General features: G+C 36.3%; 1 pseudogene; it reads right to left on the bottom strand.

The window, feature by feature from the left end:
- Nucleotides 1–18,104, bottom strand: part of LOC125877446 (uncharacterized) — a 24,139-nt pseudogene extending 6,035 nt beyond the window's left edge.
- Between the last annotated feature and the right edge of the window lie 552 nt (nucleotides 18,105–18,656).

The raw sequence follows: 18,656 nt of genomic DNA, 5'->3' as shown, positions 1-18,656 counted from the left end.
CCCCCCCCCCCCCCTTCCCCCAACAGATTTATTTACCTTTTTTACTTCCCCAACACCCCCTACCACCCCCCTATTTTTAAAACTTTAATTTAAACCCTCAATTTATCATAAATACACTTTAACCCATTTTTGTTATTATAAATACCCATCTATCTCTTATTATTTCTTACAAAATCATCTTTTCTCTCATATTTTCTATATCCTCTCAATCTTAAGTCTCAATTTTTTATTCCATTTAAGTCTCATATTATATCATAATAGTGATAGTACATATATTTCAATTCTAAATTTTCATATTATATCATAATATATATAATTCTCATATTTTCTATCAAGTATTGGAGTTCCAAATTACAAGTTACAACAAACTACAAGCTTCAAGAATCGGTTATAATGTCTGTTATTAACGCAGACGTTTGGTACATTCGTTTCATAATATTTATATTTTATTTTTCGTCATTAATTTTTGTGTTATTATTATTTTTATATTACACTTTACATATAATTAAATATGAGTTCTAGCAAAAAAAAATACCGGTAAAGAAAAAGAGAAAGAACCAAGTGGCATTAGTAAATTATTTAATTTTAATAAAAAAAGTAGTAAGGAAAAAAATAAGAGTAAATGTGGTGATACTTCTTCTAAATCAATGTCTAGAGTTAGATTTAATACAAATGATTCTACTGATGTTGATGATACTTCTTATGATATTGATTCAAATGCTCAACTCGATCATAAAATTTTACAATAAATTTATGGTGATATTAATCCTTATCATGATGAAAATTCAGATGAAGAAGTAGAAGTTGGTTCGGGAGAAGAGGAATTAGAAGATACACCTACTAGTCTAGTGACAGAAGTTCCAAATGAAACTACAAATTCAATGGAGCAAAATTGTGGACCCCCACCCCTTATACCTCCTACAAGGGAGAAGGTGAAGTATCAACGCCCTAAAACTTCTGTTGTGTGGCAATTTATGACTTTAGATAAGAAAAACTCTATTGCTATTTGTAATAAGTGTAAGCAACCTTTTAAACATAAACAAGGTGGAGGTCAAGGTGGGACGGGGGGCTTAAATAGACATTTGTTATCTTGTGTGCCGATTCAATATAAGAAGCTAAATCATTAGCCAAAAGAAAAAAAGGAATTCCAGTTAATTATTTTGATATTAATGTTAATGAATCGGTAGGGGCTTCTAACATGGTTCAAGGAACATTAGATCCTTCTAACTCCGGTGGTCCACTAACACAACGTAAATATAATAAAGAAAGAGATCGCGAAAATTTAGCTAAAATGGTTTCTGTTTGTGGTTTGCCTTACAGTTTTCCTTCACATCCCGATTTTATTGAATATATTCAACAAACTTATAATCCTACTTATAGAGGTTTTTCAAGAAATACTGTTAAATCTGATATTTTTGTATATCAAGGTAAACATTGTCAATATCTTCGTTGTATATTTAGCATATTAGATTGTAGAGTGTCTATAACTTCGGACATGGGTCGTAGTGTTAATGGGCGCGATTATTTAACTGTTACATCACATTGGATTGATCATAACTGGAATTTGCAAAAAAGAATCTTAAGTTATAAAGAATGTGTAGAGAAAAAAACTGGTGCATATTTAACTTCAAATGTTTTGAGTGTTCTGGATTATTACATGCTTATAGATAAAGTAATGTCTGTCGCATTAGATAATGCATCTAATAATGTAAACGCTGCTAGTACGTTAAAAACTAGATTATGTCCAATTGATGATAATTCTTTTCATGTTAGATGTGTTGCACATGTATAAAATTTAGTTGTACAAGATGGTATTTCATTATTTAAATGTGGTTGTATGAAAATTGAATATGTTGTTGCCTGGATTTTTTATGCTCAAAGAGTTGCTAGAGTTAGGGAATTTAATGAGCGTTGTGTACTATGTGATTTGCCACCAAGAAAAATTCCAAGACATATTAAAACAAGGTGAAATTCTTTTTACGAAATGTTTTCAGTTGCTTACGAATATAAAAGACCCATACAAATGGTGTTTAATGCTCATAATGCTGACCCATTAGAGAGAATTTGTGAAGAAGATTGGGAAGAAACTAATGAACTATTAGAATTTTTAAGACTTTTTATGATGCTTCAATCATGTTTTTCTGGAATTTATTATCCTACTATTTCATCAGTATTAATAAATATTTGGGCTATTTCAATTCAATTTTCTAAGTACAAAAAAATTGAAAAATTTAGAGTTGCAATTGAAGGTATGATTGAAAAATTTTAAAAATATTTTTTTCCTATTCCTCAAATTTTTTTAACTACTACTTTACTTCATCCTGACTATAAATTACGAGGTGTGCAGAGACTTGTTGACACTTTTTATGATACTTTAGAAATTTTATCGGAAGAAAATTCAACTTGTGAAATGTGTAAGTGTAGCATAAAAGTAGAAGAAAAAATTTTGTATGAAAAATATATAACTACAGGAAATACTCAAGGAGAAGTTGGTCAAACTTCTAATCCTCAGAGTAAAGCTCGAATTTCAAGTTATATGCGAGGTTTTTTTGATTTTAATTCTACTAACCGTGATGATTTTGAAGAATATCTTAATCAATCTTTAGAAACAGTGGAAGATGGAGATGTCAATGAAGATTTATTAGCATGGTGGAGGAGGCGGAGCGTTGCATTTCCAATTTTGAGCAAAATGGTTCGTGATGTTCTAGCTATTCAAGCTTTATCAGTTGCATCAGAGGCTGCTTTTAGTGCGGCAAGGTTTCAACTTGGCGATTATAGACATTCATTAGCGGAAGAAAGTTTAGAAACATCAGTTTTATTTAGAGACTGGGTCAACGCCGAGAGGAGGAATTCTAATTTGTCAAGGTTAAGTTCCAAACAAGAAGCTTGGATTAATGCGGTAATTGGATCTAGTGATGATGAATTAGAGTCACAAGAATTTCTAGCAAGTTTGTCAACACCGGAGGATGTTACCGTCGATATGATGCAACAATTAGAATTGAATTTTAAAGGAGAATACAAATATTAGATTACATCCGAGAACTAATTGAAACAGAACCCTTCCTAGAAGGTGGCTGCGTAAATTAGTTACTCATCTAATATTTGTAACAAATATTAGTTTTACATATGAGAATTTATTGAAACAGAACTCTTCCTAGAAGGTGGCTGCGTAGATTAGTTACTCCACTAATATTTGTAAATTGTAACTTCTAAGTTCTAAGTTGCAATTATATTTTATTGAATAAATTTGAAGACTTTATCCAAGTCTTTTTTATATAACTATTGTCTTGCATTTTAATTTTAATGTTAAAATACTTAATTTAAAAATTGAAATTCGAAATTTGAAATTTCAAGTTAAATTCTTTTAAAATATTTAAAATACAAATTTGAACTTCTCAAATTTGAAATTTCAAACTTGAAACTTGAAACTTGAAACTTGAAATTTGAAAGTTGAAATTTGAAATTTGAAAACTTAAGCATTTTTTATTAGCTAAAAAGTTATTGAAAACTAAGTAAACTGAAAATGCTATTCAATAACATATAATTTCAATACAAATAAATAAACATATAAAAAAAATAAAAATCCCACGTCCCGTCCCGCCAAATCCCGTCCCATCCCGTATATATAGTGGGACGGGATGGGACAAATTTTTATCCCCCAATCCCAGTGGCCCCAATATCCCGGCCAAAATGACCCCTGTCCCGTCCCGTCCCCCAGTCCCCGTCCCCGTCCCCCTACCAACCCTACCATAAAGACAATGGTGGGAGGAATGAAATCACTTCGTAGTTTTTATTTGAATTCGAGAGATCATAATTCTCACCTTCTTCATTAGCCAATAATCACACTTTAAATGCTTTGTTTTCAACCAATCTACATATATTGTCCTTTTAAGTATGTCATAGCTTTGATACAAACCTGAATTCACATATGTACTAAGAACATGAAATTTTATTCTTTTTATACATTGGCAATTCAGGTGTGTTTCAAAAGCTTTGACATACAAAGGTTATCAAAATAGCTACAGAGAGTTTAAAAATGAAAAGGAAAAGAAGAAAAAGTGTTGAACAAAAATGAGTATGAGCTTGTGTACAACTGCAATAGTATAGGACTATATATAGATATTGAGACGTTTGGAGGCAGAGTTAAGGTCACCTAAAAAACCCTAGCTAGGTCAATGTGGGCTAGGTTCACTGGGATGAGCCGTATCAATATTTTATTTTATAGAATTGAATTAAGATATTTGGAGCTAATTTAAGAATATGACTTTTTAACCCGATCCGAATAAGCTTGCTGACACGTAGGACTTGAGCAATGGGAATTGGGCCGGCCTATAAGTCAAATAAAAATAAAGTAAAATATTTAAAAAAATAAGTAAATTACAAAATCAAACCAAACTCAAAGGTTACTTAAACCATCATATGTAATTATTACAAGTTAATATTTCTATTTAGCAAGTTGTATTGTTACTCATTAATTGTTTAGTTTGACTATTGATATCTTTATTTGGTTAGAGTAGTATCATGTAAAAGTTATTTATTTTCTAGAATTTTTTTTCCAAGAACATGATTTTCTTGTATGTTTTTACCTAAGATATTTACATAATAACAATATGTAACTTTTTTTGTAATTATTTATGTTGATATTTTAAAATTTAAAAAAATATGCAAAGAATATATTTCATTAAAAAGTTCAATAAAAAAGCATCTAACCCAAGTGTATTGTGATTTTAATAGTGAGACTTTTTTGTGACACGGATTGTTAGGTACTCGAGTTTTCATTTAACAACTTCAAAATGTAGAAAATATAGAGGTGGGCCTCGTTATAACAAATCAATAAGTTCTAAAGGTAAAATGATTATAAATGTTTTTGGTACTTTAAAATGCCATAAAACATAAATTCATGATATTGTACGTGCTTTACATCATATTGTGGAATAACATTTTCTATAATTACAAGATGAAGCAAGCCGGTGCAAGCATATTCCCTACACATAAAATAATTTAGTCCAGTAAAGAAGTATTACCCTTAATTTCTCAAGTCAATTTCCCCTAAATTTAGTTTTACTATTTTATGAACTTATTAAAATAGTATAATGTCTCGAACTATTTGTAATATTCTCTTTGATTATATTAATCAATTTGTAAGGAGCTAATGATAAATAGAAAACAAGAAAAATAACAAGACATGATACAAATGTAAGGAATCAACAAATTTCTCTACTATCACAAAATGAATACATCTAATGTTTCTATTATTTTTCAAAACTATTTCGATACATTAGTCTGTTTAAGTTGTATAACTACATAGGTTCCTCCACTTCACTTGCCTAAAATCCACAAAAAATAATGTACAACTTAAAATAGAATATCAATCTAGGTTAAAAGTTCCTCCTCCACTTCACCTCCTTAATATTGTCATGACCCGAAAACTTGACTCATGATGGAAACTACATGAACCCACAAGTAGGTAAGCCAACCATAGCTCAAAACAACATGTAACGAGTCCAATCGGAAAAAACCTTAAAATAAATGGATAAAAAACATAAATGATGAATAAAAAGCATAAGAGAATAAATGACCTAAATATATACAATAATATATGATCCAATCTCATGATCTGGTGAATGATGATACAAAGTTACTAAAAATGAATAGAGATTCCAAAATAGGGTAAATAAGCACAACAAGCTAGCCAAAGATATTAACATATGGAGATGAGTCAAACTAGAATGCAATCAACTCACCCTTGATCTCTGGATGTCCCTGTTGCTGCATAAGATCAACGTTGTTGACTATCGCTTAGATCTGCATTAGAAAAATAGATGCAGAGTGTAGCATGGGTACCAAAACAACGGGTACCTTGTAGGCATCATAGGCCAACAAAAGTAGATACATAATGTAAATAAATAAGTAAAATGGTATCTAGGAGGCAAAAAAATGGACTAATAGCGATAAGCCTAACCATGCACCTCCATAATCCAACCCGCAACTGAAAGATAAAGTATAGCAACTAATTATCACATAACTGGACACCATAATCCCTCAAGGTACACTTGTTTACATGAAAGGAAAATAACTCAAATGGACCCTAATAAGCTTGATGAGTACACAAAAGAGCGAATGATATCCCTAGCTAAGATTAAATACATTCCAGAACTAAAACAACTGACCTTAGACTCGAACATCAACAAAGGTACACTTAAGAAGAAAATAGAACTACTCTAAGGACTCAAATCCGACTAATAACATTACTACGAGACTTAAACCATGACTAGAAGATTGGTTAGGCCTCGAACTTGACTAAGTGACAAGCCAAGGATCGAACCATGGCAAAGAGAACAGTCATGACTTGATCCTGACTAAAGAGGTATGGAAAGTCACACATCTAAAAACATACCATTATCAGGAAAATATCTTGGAATGAACCTCAACCATGGAATCACAAATAACCCACTCCATCTCAAAACCCAAGCCAAATACAAAATAGGCCAACCAAGAAAAATACATGACAGAATCACACAAAGGGCAGACCATAGGGAGATCGTTGATAAAAATCTAATAAGGGTAGAGTTGTCATCGAGCTAAGGATTAACAATATCAAACCCAAGTTTTGCTACATCAGTCTACAAGGAGCTGGAACTGTCGGAACTGATGTTAGAGTTGTGTATTCTGCACCTCATGGAATGTTACAGAATGTGCCCTTCTACACTCAGAAAATGTGGAAATGGTGGTCTTCCATACCTTGAATGCTTATTCAACTGTGAAGAGACTTAACTCTGATCCCTCCTCTAAGCGTTTAACTAAGATGAAGTACTCTCTATAGTTCAAGCAAGTTGCTTGAATGGTTGAGCCTCAGGGTAATCTCGAGGTACTCTATGGAAGTATATAGTCCTAGCTCTCTTCCTCAGTTCCCACTTTCTATGAGTATCTCATAGATAATGAAACAAATCCTCTACCCTTTGGGTGAAAGCCTACATCATTGCACTATCCATATCAATCTAAGTAGATAATCCTATGAATTAACAAGCCATATGAGACTCTAAATATAACACCCCGCTACCATAAAGACTTAGAATTAGAAAGAAACTGATTTTGGAAATAAACAAATTTGGAAAGTTTGACAAAGTTAAGCTAAGTATGGGTTTTGAGTCAAATTCAAACAACCATAACTCCTATCTCAGGATGATTTAGGTATCCTACAAGATACCATAGGAAATATCTTTGAATTTTATTTCCAACGTCACCGAGTTTTCTCAATTTCAAGTTCGTATGAGGGAGATATGCCCATTTGAAGTCGGGTTGTCTAGATAAGTAAAGACAAAACCAGATTTTAGAAGGGTATTATGGTCTTTTCACTATCCAATTAAGTAAATTCATTTATGGTAATTAAATTGGGGTCTAAACTGTTTGGGTTCAGTTTACGCTTCATAAAAATAAGTTAGGGTTTTGAGAGAACAGAAGAGAAGAGGAGAAGAGGAGAAGAGGAGAAGAAACATAGAATCATCACGTTCTTGAAGGTTTGCTTGTGGATTTTGCCAAGGGTTGATCCCTATGAGAGATGTGAGATCACATAGCGCTGGGTTAGTTCACCCACATGCCAATCATGATTTAATTCAATGATATTATGTTCTTGAAAGTATAGAAATTGAGTTCTTGATGGATTTTGTTGAAGTTTCTATTGGGTTCTTGATTGTTGAAGTTGTTGAGAAGTTCTTGAGTTAAATTTATGAAATTTGATGTTGTTTTGAGTAGATTCTTGCATATTTTGATTATGTATTTGAATCTAAGTGTTTGGGAAAGGAACCAATCGAAACTAGAGGATTTAGAGTTGAAAAATGAGCAAGAAATATCGGTGATTTTCTGGGCAGCGGTCTGGTGCGTCACACCAGCCAGAGCGCCCCACTTTGGGGTCTGAAGTTTGGGCTCTGGGGCACTGTGCCACTCAAGGCGCCCCAACCAAGGTGCTGAAGTTTTAGGTCTGGCGCCCCTTGCCACTCAGAGCGCCAGGGATGCCAGGTCTTCTACCCTTTCCCACTTTTTTCCGTCAGAGTTCCCTTGAAACCTACCTATGTTTTCTAGTTGATTTCTACACTCTAAGGTACGTCTAAACAATATGAAATCATCAATAACATGAGATCATGAGCCTTGAATCCATAATTCAATTCAAGGAAAGTTAATAGTCAAGTTAAGAAAAGTTCTTAGAGTCTTTCCAATGTCTTTTGCAAGTGTTTTAACTTTGTTTTAAGACTTAAGTTTTGAGTTGAGTAAAGAGTAATAGAGTGAAGTTCATTTCTTCAAAACAAGTACATCAGGACTATGTATTCCCAAAGAGTAATTGTTTTCACAATTAAACAAGAAAGGAAACATCGATTTCCAATAAAGCCTTTGAGCTAATTTTCAGTAAAGAGTAAATGCTTTCACAATTAAGAAAGAGAGGAAACTTTGCTTTCCAAGAGAGCATTTGAGCTGAGTTTTTGAGCAATAATCTCAAACAACAGAAATAAGTTATGTTTTTAAACATATGAGCTAGTAATATTGTGGAAGTAATACTGAGCACCGATATGGGGGAGAGTCCAGACAACTCACAGCCCCCATAAACCGTGTAGCCATCATGGGTTGAAAAGGATAATACTTTTTAGATGAATTCTTAGTGCTTTTAGCATAGACTAGTGGATCCACTTAGTGAATTAGGTTCTATGCCCTTGGCAAGGTATATGATGGCCCTGACAACGTGAGGCGAAATGCTGTATCATCACATAACTCTTAAGTGATGTTTGTCGGTTAGAGAAACCCCCACATAAGTATTTTTGTATTCTTAAATACACAGAGTTATTTGTATTTTTATATACGTACAGAGTTCATATTATATCTTTGCATACATGCATAGTTTCTATTGTATTTCTAAATACATAGAGTTGCTATCCATGTTTTAAAAGCTTCTCTTTATATTGCTTCTTATATTATAGCTTTATATTGAAATGAGTTAAATTGAGTTGAGTTGAGCCCATGTATGTTATTTCAGTTCCTTTCAAGCTTATGTCTTGTTTTAGAACTCCCTTTGTATGCTCGTACATTCAATGTTCTGACGCCATTTGGCCTGGATAGTTGTTATGATGTAGATACAGGTAACCAAGATCAGCATCCAACGCTTCATTGATTCTAGTTGAGCTTCAGAGTTGTTGGTGAGCCTCTTTGATTTTAGAGGACCCCTTTTTACTGCTTTATAGTTAGTTCATTAGGATGTCATGGGTCTTTTCCCGACGTCCATCTCATTTGTTAGAGGCTTCATAGACAGTTAGCTTGATGTTAGTTCTCGAGTCTTTCCATTTTAGTTATGCTTGAGACTTAAGTTGCCACTTTGGCCAACGAATGTTTAATTATAATACATTCTCACTTATGTTTGAGCTTTCAAATTACTTTTAAAGTACATTTATGTTTGAGTAAAGTCTTCCGCTAAGAGTTAAGGCAGGCCAAGGGTTTGCTTGGGGACAACAATGGTTATCGAGTGCAGTCCCTCCTAGGGCGCATGCTCGAGACATGACAAACTTGGTATCAAAGCCCAAAGTTTAAGAGTACTAGGGAGTCTATGAAGCCGTGTCTATAGAGTCCTAGTTATCGCTGTAAAGCGCGCCATATATATTTAGGAGGCTGCAACATTTTGGAGCTATCTCACTTCTTTCATCTTCATTTCGTGCGATAGAGTGTATCTCTATAAAAGTCTCTTTCTAACTCGTGCTTGAACGTGTATTTTAGATCATGCCTCTACGAAGAACTGTCCGAGGTTGTCCGTCTAGAAGGAATGTTAAACCACAGGAACAAGGGGTAACTAATGCACCAGAAGTGCAACCCCAAGGAAAGGTCACCTATGCAGAATTCCGTGAAGCTAATCGGATGTTAAGTCAAGGTTTGACCAATAAAGTTGGACAAAGAGTGATTAATCAAGAAGTAGCTAATATTTCTAGAGTTCGTGAGTTCTTAAGGAAGAATCCTCCAAGTTTCACAGGTTCAAGTGTCATAAAGGACCCGGAAACCTTTGTTGAGGACCTTCAGAAGGTTTTTGAGATTATGCATGTTCTGATGTTGAGCGAGTAGAACAAGCTGCATATCAACTAAAGAGTGTTGCTAGGATATGGTTTGACCAATAGAAAAAGAACAGGGTTGAAGGTGCACCACTTGTAAGTTGGGCTTTGTTTGGGTAGGCCTTCTTGGGATGTTTCTTTCCCGGTGAATTGAGGGAAGCAAAGGTACGAGAATTCCTTAACCTTAAGAAGGAATATATAAGTGTTAATGAATACAGTCTGAGGTTCATACAACTTTCCTACTATGCTCTGGAGATGGTTGCTTAGATGAGGATCAAGAAGAGTTTGTTCGTTGCTGGGTTGTCTCACCTGTCAAGCAAGGAAGGCAAGGCAACTATGCTGATAGGGGATATGGACATATCAAGGCTAATGATCCATGTGCAACAAGTTGAGGAGGATAAGCTGAGGGATAGAGAACAATTTAACAATAAGAGGTCTAAGACGTGAGGGAATGAGTCCGGGCAACAAAACAGTAATGTGAACCGGTCTTCCTTCCAACAAAAACAAAACGGACCTGCTCCATCATCTCCTAGAGCACCTACACCAAGAAACAGAGGTGAGATCCAAAATTACAATTCCCAGAATTTCAGAGCTACACCTGCACAATTTTCAAGGTAGTATGGCACAAGGGGGTACTAATACTCCTGCATGTGCTAAGTATGGTTGTAACACCCCAAAAACTAGTAAGCTAAACTAGAGCTAAACGTGAGGATTAATGTCAAGGAAGAGAGGTTAGGGCCAAGGGTAAAGGGGCAAGGGTCAAGGCTGCCCAAGCCTTGCCAAGGCACTGCCCCATGGCCACGAGGGCCTTCACAACCAATGGTGCTCACCACGAGTCGTGGTTCTACTCGTGGAGGTGGAGGAAGTTGCCTCCTTAAGGTTGCCCCTAAATTGGTTCCTCCCCACGAGCCACTTCATGACTCTTGAAGCCTCAGATGACTCATGGGAGTGGCCTTTGTAATGCGTCAGAGGTTGAGGGTTAATGGAGAGTTTCTTAGCCACAACCTCAATGGCCACGAGAGGGACCACGACTCGTGGAGCCCCTCGTGAGATTGCCTTGGGCATGTGGGCTAAAGGAACAATATTCCTAGCCAGTGCCTCATGTCCACAAAGGAGACCACAACTTGTGGTCATGACCACGACTCGTGGAGCCTCTCATGGCACCTGGGCAACCCACTTTAAATGAGGGGTGTTTTGAGTATTTCCGGTTTAAGTCCAATCAAAGTGAAGTCATTTTGCCTTACTTTTATACACCTATATAAGTCATTTTAAACTAAAAAAACACCCATTCACCTTGTTCTTTCCCAAAACCAAATCAAATCCCAAATAGTTCATCTTCTCCAAATATTCTCTCTTTAGAACTTCAAGGAATAAGAAGGAAGTTGGAGCTAGGGTTGAAGGAATACAATTTTCTACTTAAATTATTTGTATTCCTTTGAAAAGGTATTGTTGTCCTTCATCCATGGATAGTCGTCATCCATGGAGTCCCTCCAAATTTAATTTTCAAAACTAGTGATTCCCCAAAAGTTAGGGTTTGACTTCAAACTCATGGGTTCCTTTCAAAAATGTTTCTAATATTTGATTAATGATTTTTTAAGTATGAATTGATGATTTAGTATGTTTTTTATGTTCAATCCCCAAAGAACCCATGAAACTCCCATATTCCTCAATTATGCTCTTGTGTTGTGGGTTTGTTGATGATAAGAGTATGTTATGAAATTAGGTGTGTAATAATTGAGTTACTTGAATTATTATTATATCCATGTCTAATATAGTGAATTATAGATGTGTTGAATGAATGTGATCTTGGATCTATTAAGGGTAAGCTATGAGAATTATACATGATTATGAGATTTATGTATATGCTTTAAAAAGAATTTGAGAGTGAAGTGATTATGATTATGATATTGCTGTGTGTTGATGGAAAGTTTATTCTCATTTACACACCTATGTATGAATATGATATGAAGTGAAGGGTTTTATCACAATATGATGATTCTAAGGTTGAAAGGCTATTCTCACCTATTGAATCTATGAGCTATCTTATGAGGTACTAGTGAGGGCGAATCTATAATTGTAGTTAGGGTATTGGCGATATCAGAAATATTGATAAGGATGTTTATAATTGATGTACATCTATAGAAAGTAATGTTTGATGTATATAAATAATACATTATTTTATATATATAATATATATTTTCAACGAAAAAGTTTCAACTTATCGCTATTTTGTATATGTAGTTACTCTACTGTTTGAAAGAACTCCATTGTTTCGTTCCAAACTTCATATTTGAGTTAAAATTTAATTAATAAATCAAAACTCATAAACTCAGAAGCTTGAGATGAAAGATCGTGGTTTTGGAGGTAGCTGATATCACTGGCGGAGCTTGTCAAGACATTCATCCATGAATATGAACTTAGGTCAAGACATAATATGAACTCTGTGGGAATTAATGCTTAGCACCGAGTGGATATTGTATATGAGATGGAAGCTTCTACCCTAGTTGAGTCGGGTTTCCAAGAAAAGCTTTTACACTAGTTGAGTCCAACTTTCCAAATGGCTTCCTTATACTGTAGTTTAGTCTGGGTTCCCAAATTATGTCTCATGAGATGGAGGCCTTATACCTTAGTTGAGTCCGGGTTTCTAGTAGCAATCTCCTTATCCCATAAACTATGTGCCCCCATAGGTATTTACTAGTGGATCCACCTAAGCTAATAGTATGGTTTTACCTTAGGCAAGTAGGACAACCCTTTTCGGTGTGGGTAACATCGGATTCCATGTTAAGCTCACATGGTCTATCTCGGTTAAGGCTTATTCCGCACAACAAAAGAATTATGAACAAGAATATGGATTATGAACTATGGTTACTCAAGAAGCTTTACTTAGCATGGGTGGGATTTATGGGGTCTCATGCATTGCACAAGTATGCTTTGAGGGTACCTATGCTATGTTTCCATTATGTTATGATGATCTATATGTTGACTATGCTTATGACTTATGCTTTTACAGTAATCTTCATGATGATCCTTAAAATTGATAAAGTGCACGTTTTCAACTAAAATGTCCCTTTTAGCATGATTTCAATGTTTTTATACATGGCTATAATACTTAGTGCATTTTTTTACTAACACCTACTTTTCCTACATTTTTCCAAGTGTAGGATCCGGTTCTCAAGGTGGTTCTCATTGTGGCTAAATCTTGGAATTGTTCACTTCTCCTAGATTATTGGTGAGTCATCATGATTCAAGGATGGATGTTTTCACTTGTAGTTTTATTTCTAGTATTTCCTTTTTGGACTATGTTGTATGGGTTATGCCTCTTTTCTATTCGAATATTGTGTGCAAGAGATGAAAAGAGCTAGAACCGGTGATTGGAATTTCTCCAATACTAGGTCCGATAGACAAGGTCGACCAAGGTTCAAACAAAGGTTCTCCAACCAAGGCTCCTCTAGTGCTCCAAGGGTCAACAAAGATAGGGTTTCCAACTCTAAACCTCAAGGAGGTAATGGTAGTGGTTCTTATGTTGCTAGATCTACTTGTTCAAAGTATGGAAGAAAGCATGAGGGTAAGTGCCTAGTTGGCAGGAATGGTTGCTATGGTTGTGGAAAGAGTGGTTATAAGATGAGAGATAGTCCAATTCTTAAGATTCAAAGAAGAGAGGGGAAGCAAGCTCCTCGTAGTGGTTCAAACTCCAATGCTCTAAAGCAAAACCACTTTTATGCTCTCCAATCTTGAGGTGACCAAGAGATTTCCCCATATGTAGTGACCGGTATGTTAAAAGTCTTTCTTATTGATGTATATGCCTTGTTGGATCCCGGTGCTACTTTATATTTTGTGACGCCCTATGTGGCAATGAGGTTTGATGTTCCTCCGGAAGTATTATTAGAACCTTTTAATGTCTCTACTCTTGTTAGTGATTCTGCGGTGGCTAAGAGGATTTTTAGGAGATGTCCCATTTCCTTGTCATATAGAGTTACTCTTGTTGATTGGATAGAGCTTGACATGTTAGACTTTGATGTGATTATTGGTATGGATTGGTTACATGCATGTTACACCTCTATTGATTGTAGAACTCAGGTGGTTAAATTCCGATTTCTAAATGAGCCTATTTTAAAGTGGAAATGAGGAAATTCTATGCCTAGAGGGAAATTTGTGTCTTACCTTAAAGCTAGAAAGATGATCTCGAAAAGTTTGTTTTACCATATTATTTGGGTGAGAGATGTAGATTACGAAACCCGCTCTCTTGAGTCGGTTCCCATGGTCAATGAGTTCCCAAAAGTATTCCTCGATGATTTACCAGTATTTCTCTTGAACGGGAAATAGATTTTGGTATTGATCTTCTTCCGGATATGCAACCTATCTTCATTCCTCCTTATAGAATGGCTCCGACTGAGTTAAAGGAGTTGAAAGAACAGTTGAAGGATCTGTTAGACTAGGGTTATATTCAATTGAGTATCTCTCTATGGGGTGCTCCAGTGTTGTTTGTTAGAAAGAAAGATGGGTCTCTTAGGATGTGCATAGATTATCGTCAATAGAACAAGGTGACCATTAAGAACAAATATCATCTTCCAAGGATTGATAAATTGTTTGACCAACTTCAAGGGGCTATTTATTTCTCTAGGATTGATCTTCGTTCAGGTTATCACCAATTGAGGGTGAGAGGGGTTGATATTCTAAAGACGGCCTTTCGAACTTGATATGGTTACTATGAGTTTCTAGTAATGTCCTTTGGTTTGACAACACTCCGGCGGCGTTCATGGACTTAATGAATAGAGTATTCCGACAATATCTTGACATGTTTGTGATAGTATTTATCGATGATATTTTTATCTATTCAAGGAGTGAGGATGAGCATGTTGACCACTTGAGGGTAGTATTGCAAGTTTTTAAGGACCATCAACTTTTTGCAAAGTTTAGCAAGTGTGAGTTTTGGTTAAGGTCCGTAGCATTCCTTGGTCATATTTTGTCAAGCAAGGGTATTGAGGTAGATCCTAAGAAGATGGATGCAGACAAGAGTTTGCCTAGACCTCTAACTCCTTGGGATATTAGAAGCTTCTTGGGTTCTTGGGTTTGGCCGGTTACTATAGAAGGTTTTTTGAGGGATTTTCCTCCATTGCTTCTCCTTTGATGACTTTGACTCAAAATAAGGCTAAGTTCATTTGGTCTGAAGCTTGTGAGAAAAATTTCCAAGAGTTGAAAAATAGACTTACTTCCACTCTGGTGTTGACCTTTCTGGAAGGTACGGATGGTTTTTGGTGTATTGTGATTCCTCTAGAGTTTGGTAGGGATCTGTGCTTATGCAAAATGGTAAGGTGATTGCCTATGCTTCAAATGCAAAATAAAGTCCATGAGAAGAATTATCCTACCCATGACCTTGAGTTAGTGGCGATTGTTTTTGCCTTAAAGATATGGAGGCATTATCTATATGGGGTTCATGTTGATGTGTTTACTGATCACAAGAGCTTACAATATGTGTTTAGTAAAAAAGACTTGAATCTTCACCAAAGAAGGTGGCTAGAATTATTGAAGGATTATGACATGAGTGTTTTTTATCAACCCGACAAGGACAATGTGGTAGCAGAAACTATTAGTCGGTTGTCTATGCGTAGTGTGACTCATGTAGAGGATGAGAAGAAAGAATTGGTTCGTGATGTGCATAGATTGGCCCGGTTAGGTGTTCAAGTAGTGGATTCCACCAAGGGTGGTGTCATGGTTCATAATGGGTCTGAATCATCCTTTGTGATGGATGTGAAGGCTAAGCAAGACCTTGATCTTATTTCGGTAGAAATGAAAGAGGCAGTACTTAAGAAGTCCGTTAAGGCTTTCTCCCAAGGGGAGATGGTGTTCTTCGTTACCAAGGTAGATTATGTGTTCCTGATGTTGATAATCTAAAGGAAATATTTTTAGAGGAAGCTGATAGTTCTCGATATTCTATTCACCCAGGGACCACTAAAATGTACCGTGATATACGGGAAGTCTATTGGTGGAACGGGATGAAGAAAGATATTGCGGGATTTGTAGCCAAATGTCCTAATTGTCAACAAGTTAAGGTTGAGCATCAAAGGACGGGAGGCTTGCCCCAAGATATAACTATTCCCACCTGGAAGTGGGAGGATGTGAATATGGATTTTATTTTGGGTTTGCCTCACACCCGAAAGTAACATGATTCTATTTGGATCATTATAGATTAGATGAAAAAATCAGACCACTTTATTCCCGTCAAGGTTTCTTTTTCGGTGGAAGACTATGCCACGTGGTATATAAGAGAGATAGTGAAGTTGCATGGGGTTCCCTTATCCATTAATTCCGATCGGGGTACCCAATTTACTTCATACTTTTGGAAGTCATTCCAAAAAGGTCTTGGCACTAAGGTTAAGCTTAGCACGACTTTTCATCCCAAAACCAATGGGCAAGCGGAGCGTACCATCCAAAGCTTAGAAGATATGTTAAGGCCATGTGTAATAGACTTCAAAGGTAATTGGGATGGCCACTTGCCATTAATAGAGTTGCCTACAATAAAAACTATCATTCAAGTATCAGTATGTCTTTCTTTGAAGCATTGTATGGTAGGAGATGCATGTCTCTGGTTGGTTGGTTTGAAGTAGGTGAAATTGCTCTTATTGGTCCCAAATTGGTTTAAGAAGCTATTAAGAAGGTCCGACTAATTAGAGAGAGGTTGAGAATGGCCCAAAGTTAGTAAAAGTCTTATGCCGATATTAGAAGAAGGGATTATGAATTTGAGGTTAATGATTGGGTCTATCTGAAAATCTCACCTATGAAAGGTGTGATGAGGTTTGGCAAGAAGGGAAAACTTAGTCCCCGTTATGTGGGCCCATACAAAATTTTAAAATGTGTTGGGAAAGTTGCCTATGAGTTGGATTTTTCAAATGAGTTGGCTCCGGTACATCCAGTGTTTCATGTCTTCATGCTTAAGAAGTGTATTGGAGATCTGACATCCATTATTCCCCTAGAAGGGTTGGGAGTTGATGAGAGTCTTTCATATGAAGAAGTCTTGGTAGAGATCCTAGACCGGCAAGTAAAGAGACTGAGAAACAAGGAAATAGCTTCCGTGAAGGTTATATGTAGAAATCATCTAGTAGAGGGTGTTACTTGGGAGGCCGAGGCCGTTATGAAGTCCCGCTATCCTTATATTTTTCCTTCTATTCCTACCCTAGTTTGAGGTAAGTAGTTCCTCTTGAGTTTTCCTTGTTTTGGAAGTCATGTGAGTATATATGTTTTCCATGATTTCCTTATGTTATGCAAGTTCTTGAGAAATTTATGTTTAGTAAGAAAATGAGTTTTTATGATTGATTTTCCTCATGTTGTTGTGCATTGAGTGTGAGTTGCCTATTGACTTCATGAGATGAATTATTTAAAATGCTTGAGTATGCTTTTGAGAGTAAAATGCATATTTCAAAGATATTGTGTTGTGCATGCTTTTATTTGGAGAAGGTAGTTCCTCCTATGAACATGCAAAATGTTGAAATTTCATGCATAATGGGTTGTTAGATGAGTTCCTACTTCCTTGAGATGCATTGATTATGTTTGAGATGGAGTTGAAATTTCCTCTTTTGAATTGTGCATAATTTTGTTGTTGCATGTATGATGGGCTGCTAGTCTTTAGTCTTTACTTCCGTAAGGTTTCTAGATCATCATGCGAGGATGAATGTTCCCAAGGGGGAGATATTGTAGCACCCCAGAAACTAGTAGGCTAAACGTGATGGTTAACGTCAAGGAAGAAAGGTTAGGGACAAAGGCAAAGGAGCAAGAGCCAAGGCAAGGACCAAGGCTGCCCAAGCCTTGCCAAGGCACTGCTTTATGACCACGAGGCCCTTCATGACCAATGGTTGTCACCACGAGTTGTGGTGCCACTCGTGAAGGTGGAGGCATTAGCCTCTTTAAGGAGCCCCCAAATTGGCTCCTCCACATGAGCCACTTCACGGCTCGTGAATCCTTAGACGGCTCGTGGGAGTGGCCTTGGTCATGCCTTAGAGATTGAGGGTTAATGGAGAGTGGCTTATCCATTGCCTTAAGGCCCATGAGAGGGACCACGACTCGTGGCTAGCTCCACGACTCATGGAGTCCCTTGTGAGATTGCCTTGGACTTGTGGGATAAAGGCACAAGTTGCCTAGCCACTGCCTCAAGTCCACGGAGGAGACCACAGCTCGTGGAGCCCCTCGTGGCACTTGGGCAACTCACTTTAAGTGAGGGGTGTTTTGGGTATTTCCAGTTTAAGTCCAATCAAAGTGAAGTCATTTTTCCTTACTTTTATACAACTATATAAGTCGTTTTAAGTCAAAATACACCCATTCACCTCATTATTTCCCAAAACCCAATAAAATCCCAAAGAGTTCATCTTCTCCAAATATTCTCTCTCTAGAACTTTAAGGAAGAAGAAGAAGGAGGTTGGAGCTAGGGTTCAAGGAAAAAGGTTTCTACTCAAATTCTTTAGATTCCATTGCTAAGGTGTGGTAGTCCTTCATCCATGGAGTCCCCCAAATTCAATTTCAAAACTAGTGATTCCCTAAAAGTTAGGGTTTGACTTCAAACTAAGGAGTTCCTTTCAAAAATGTTTC

This window comes from Solanum stenotomum, chromosome 9, assembly GCF_019186545.1.
Source record: "Solanum stenotomum isolate F172 chromosome 9, ASM1918654v1, whole genome shotgun sequence".
Taxonomy (NCBI): domain Eukaryota; kingdom Viridiplantae; phylum Streptophyta; class Magnoliopsida; order Solanales; family Solanaceae; genus Solanum; species Solanum stenotomum.
This window is presented reverse-complemented; position numbering and strand designations above follow the sequence as displayed.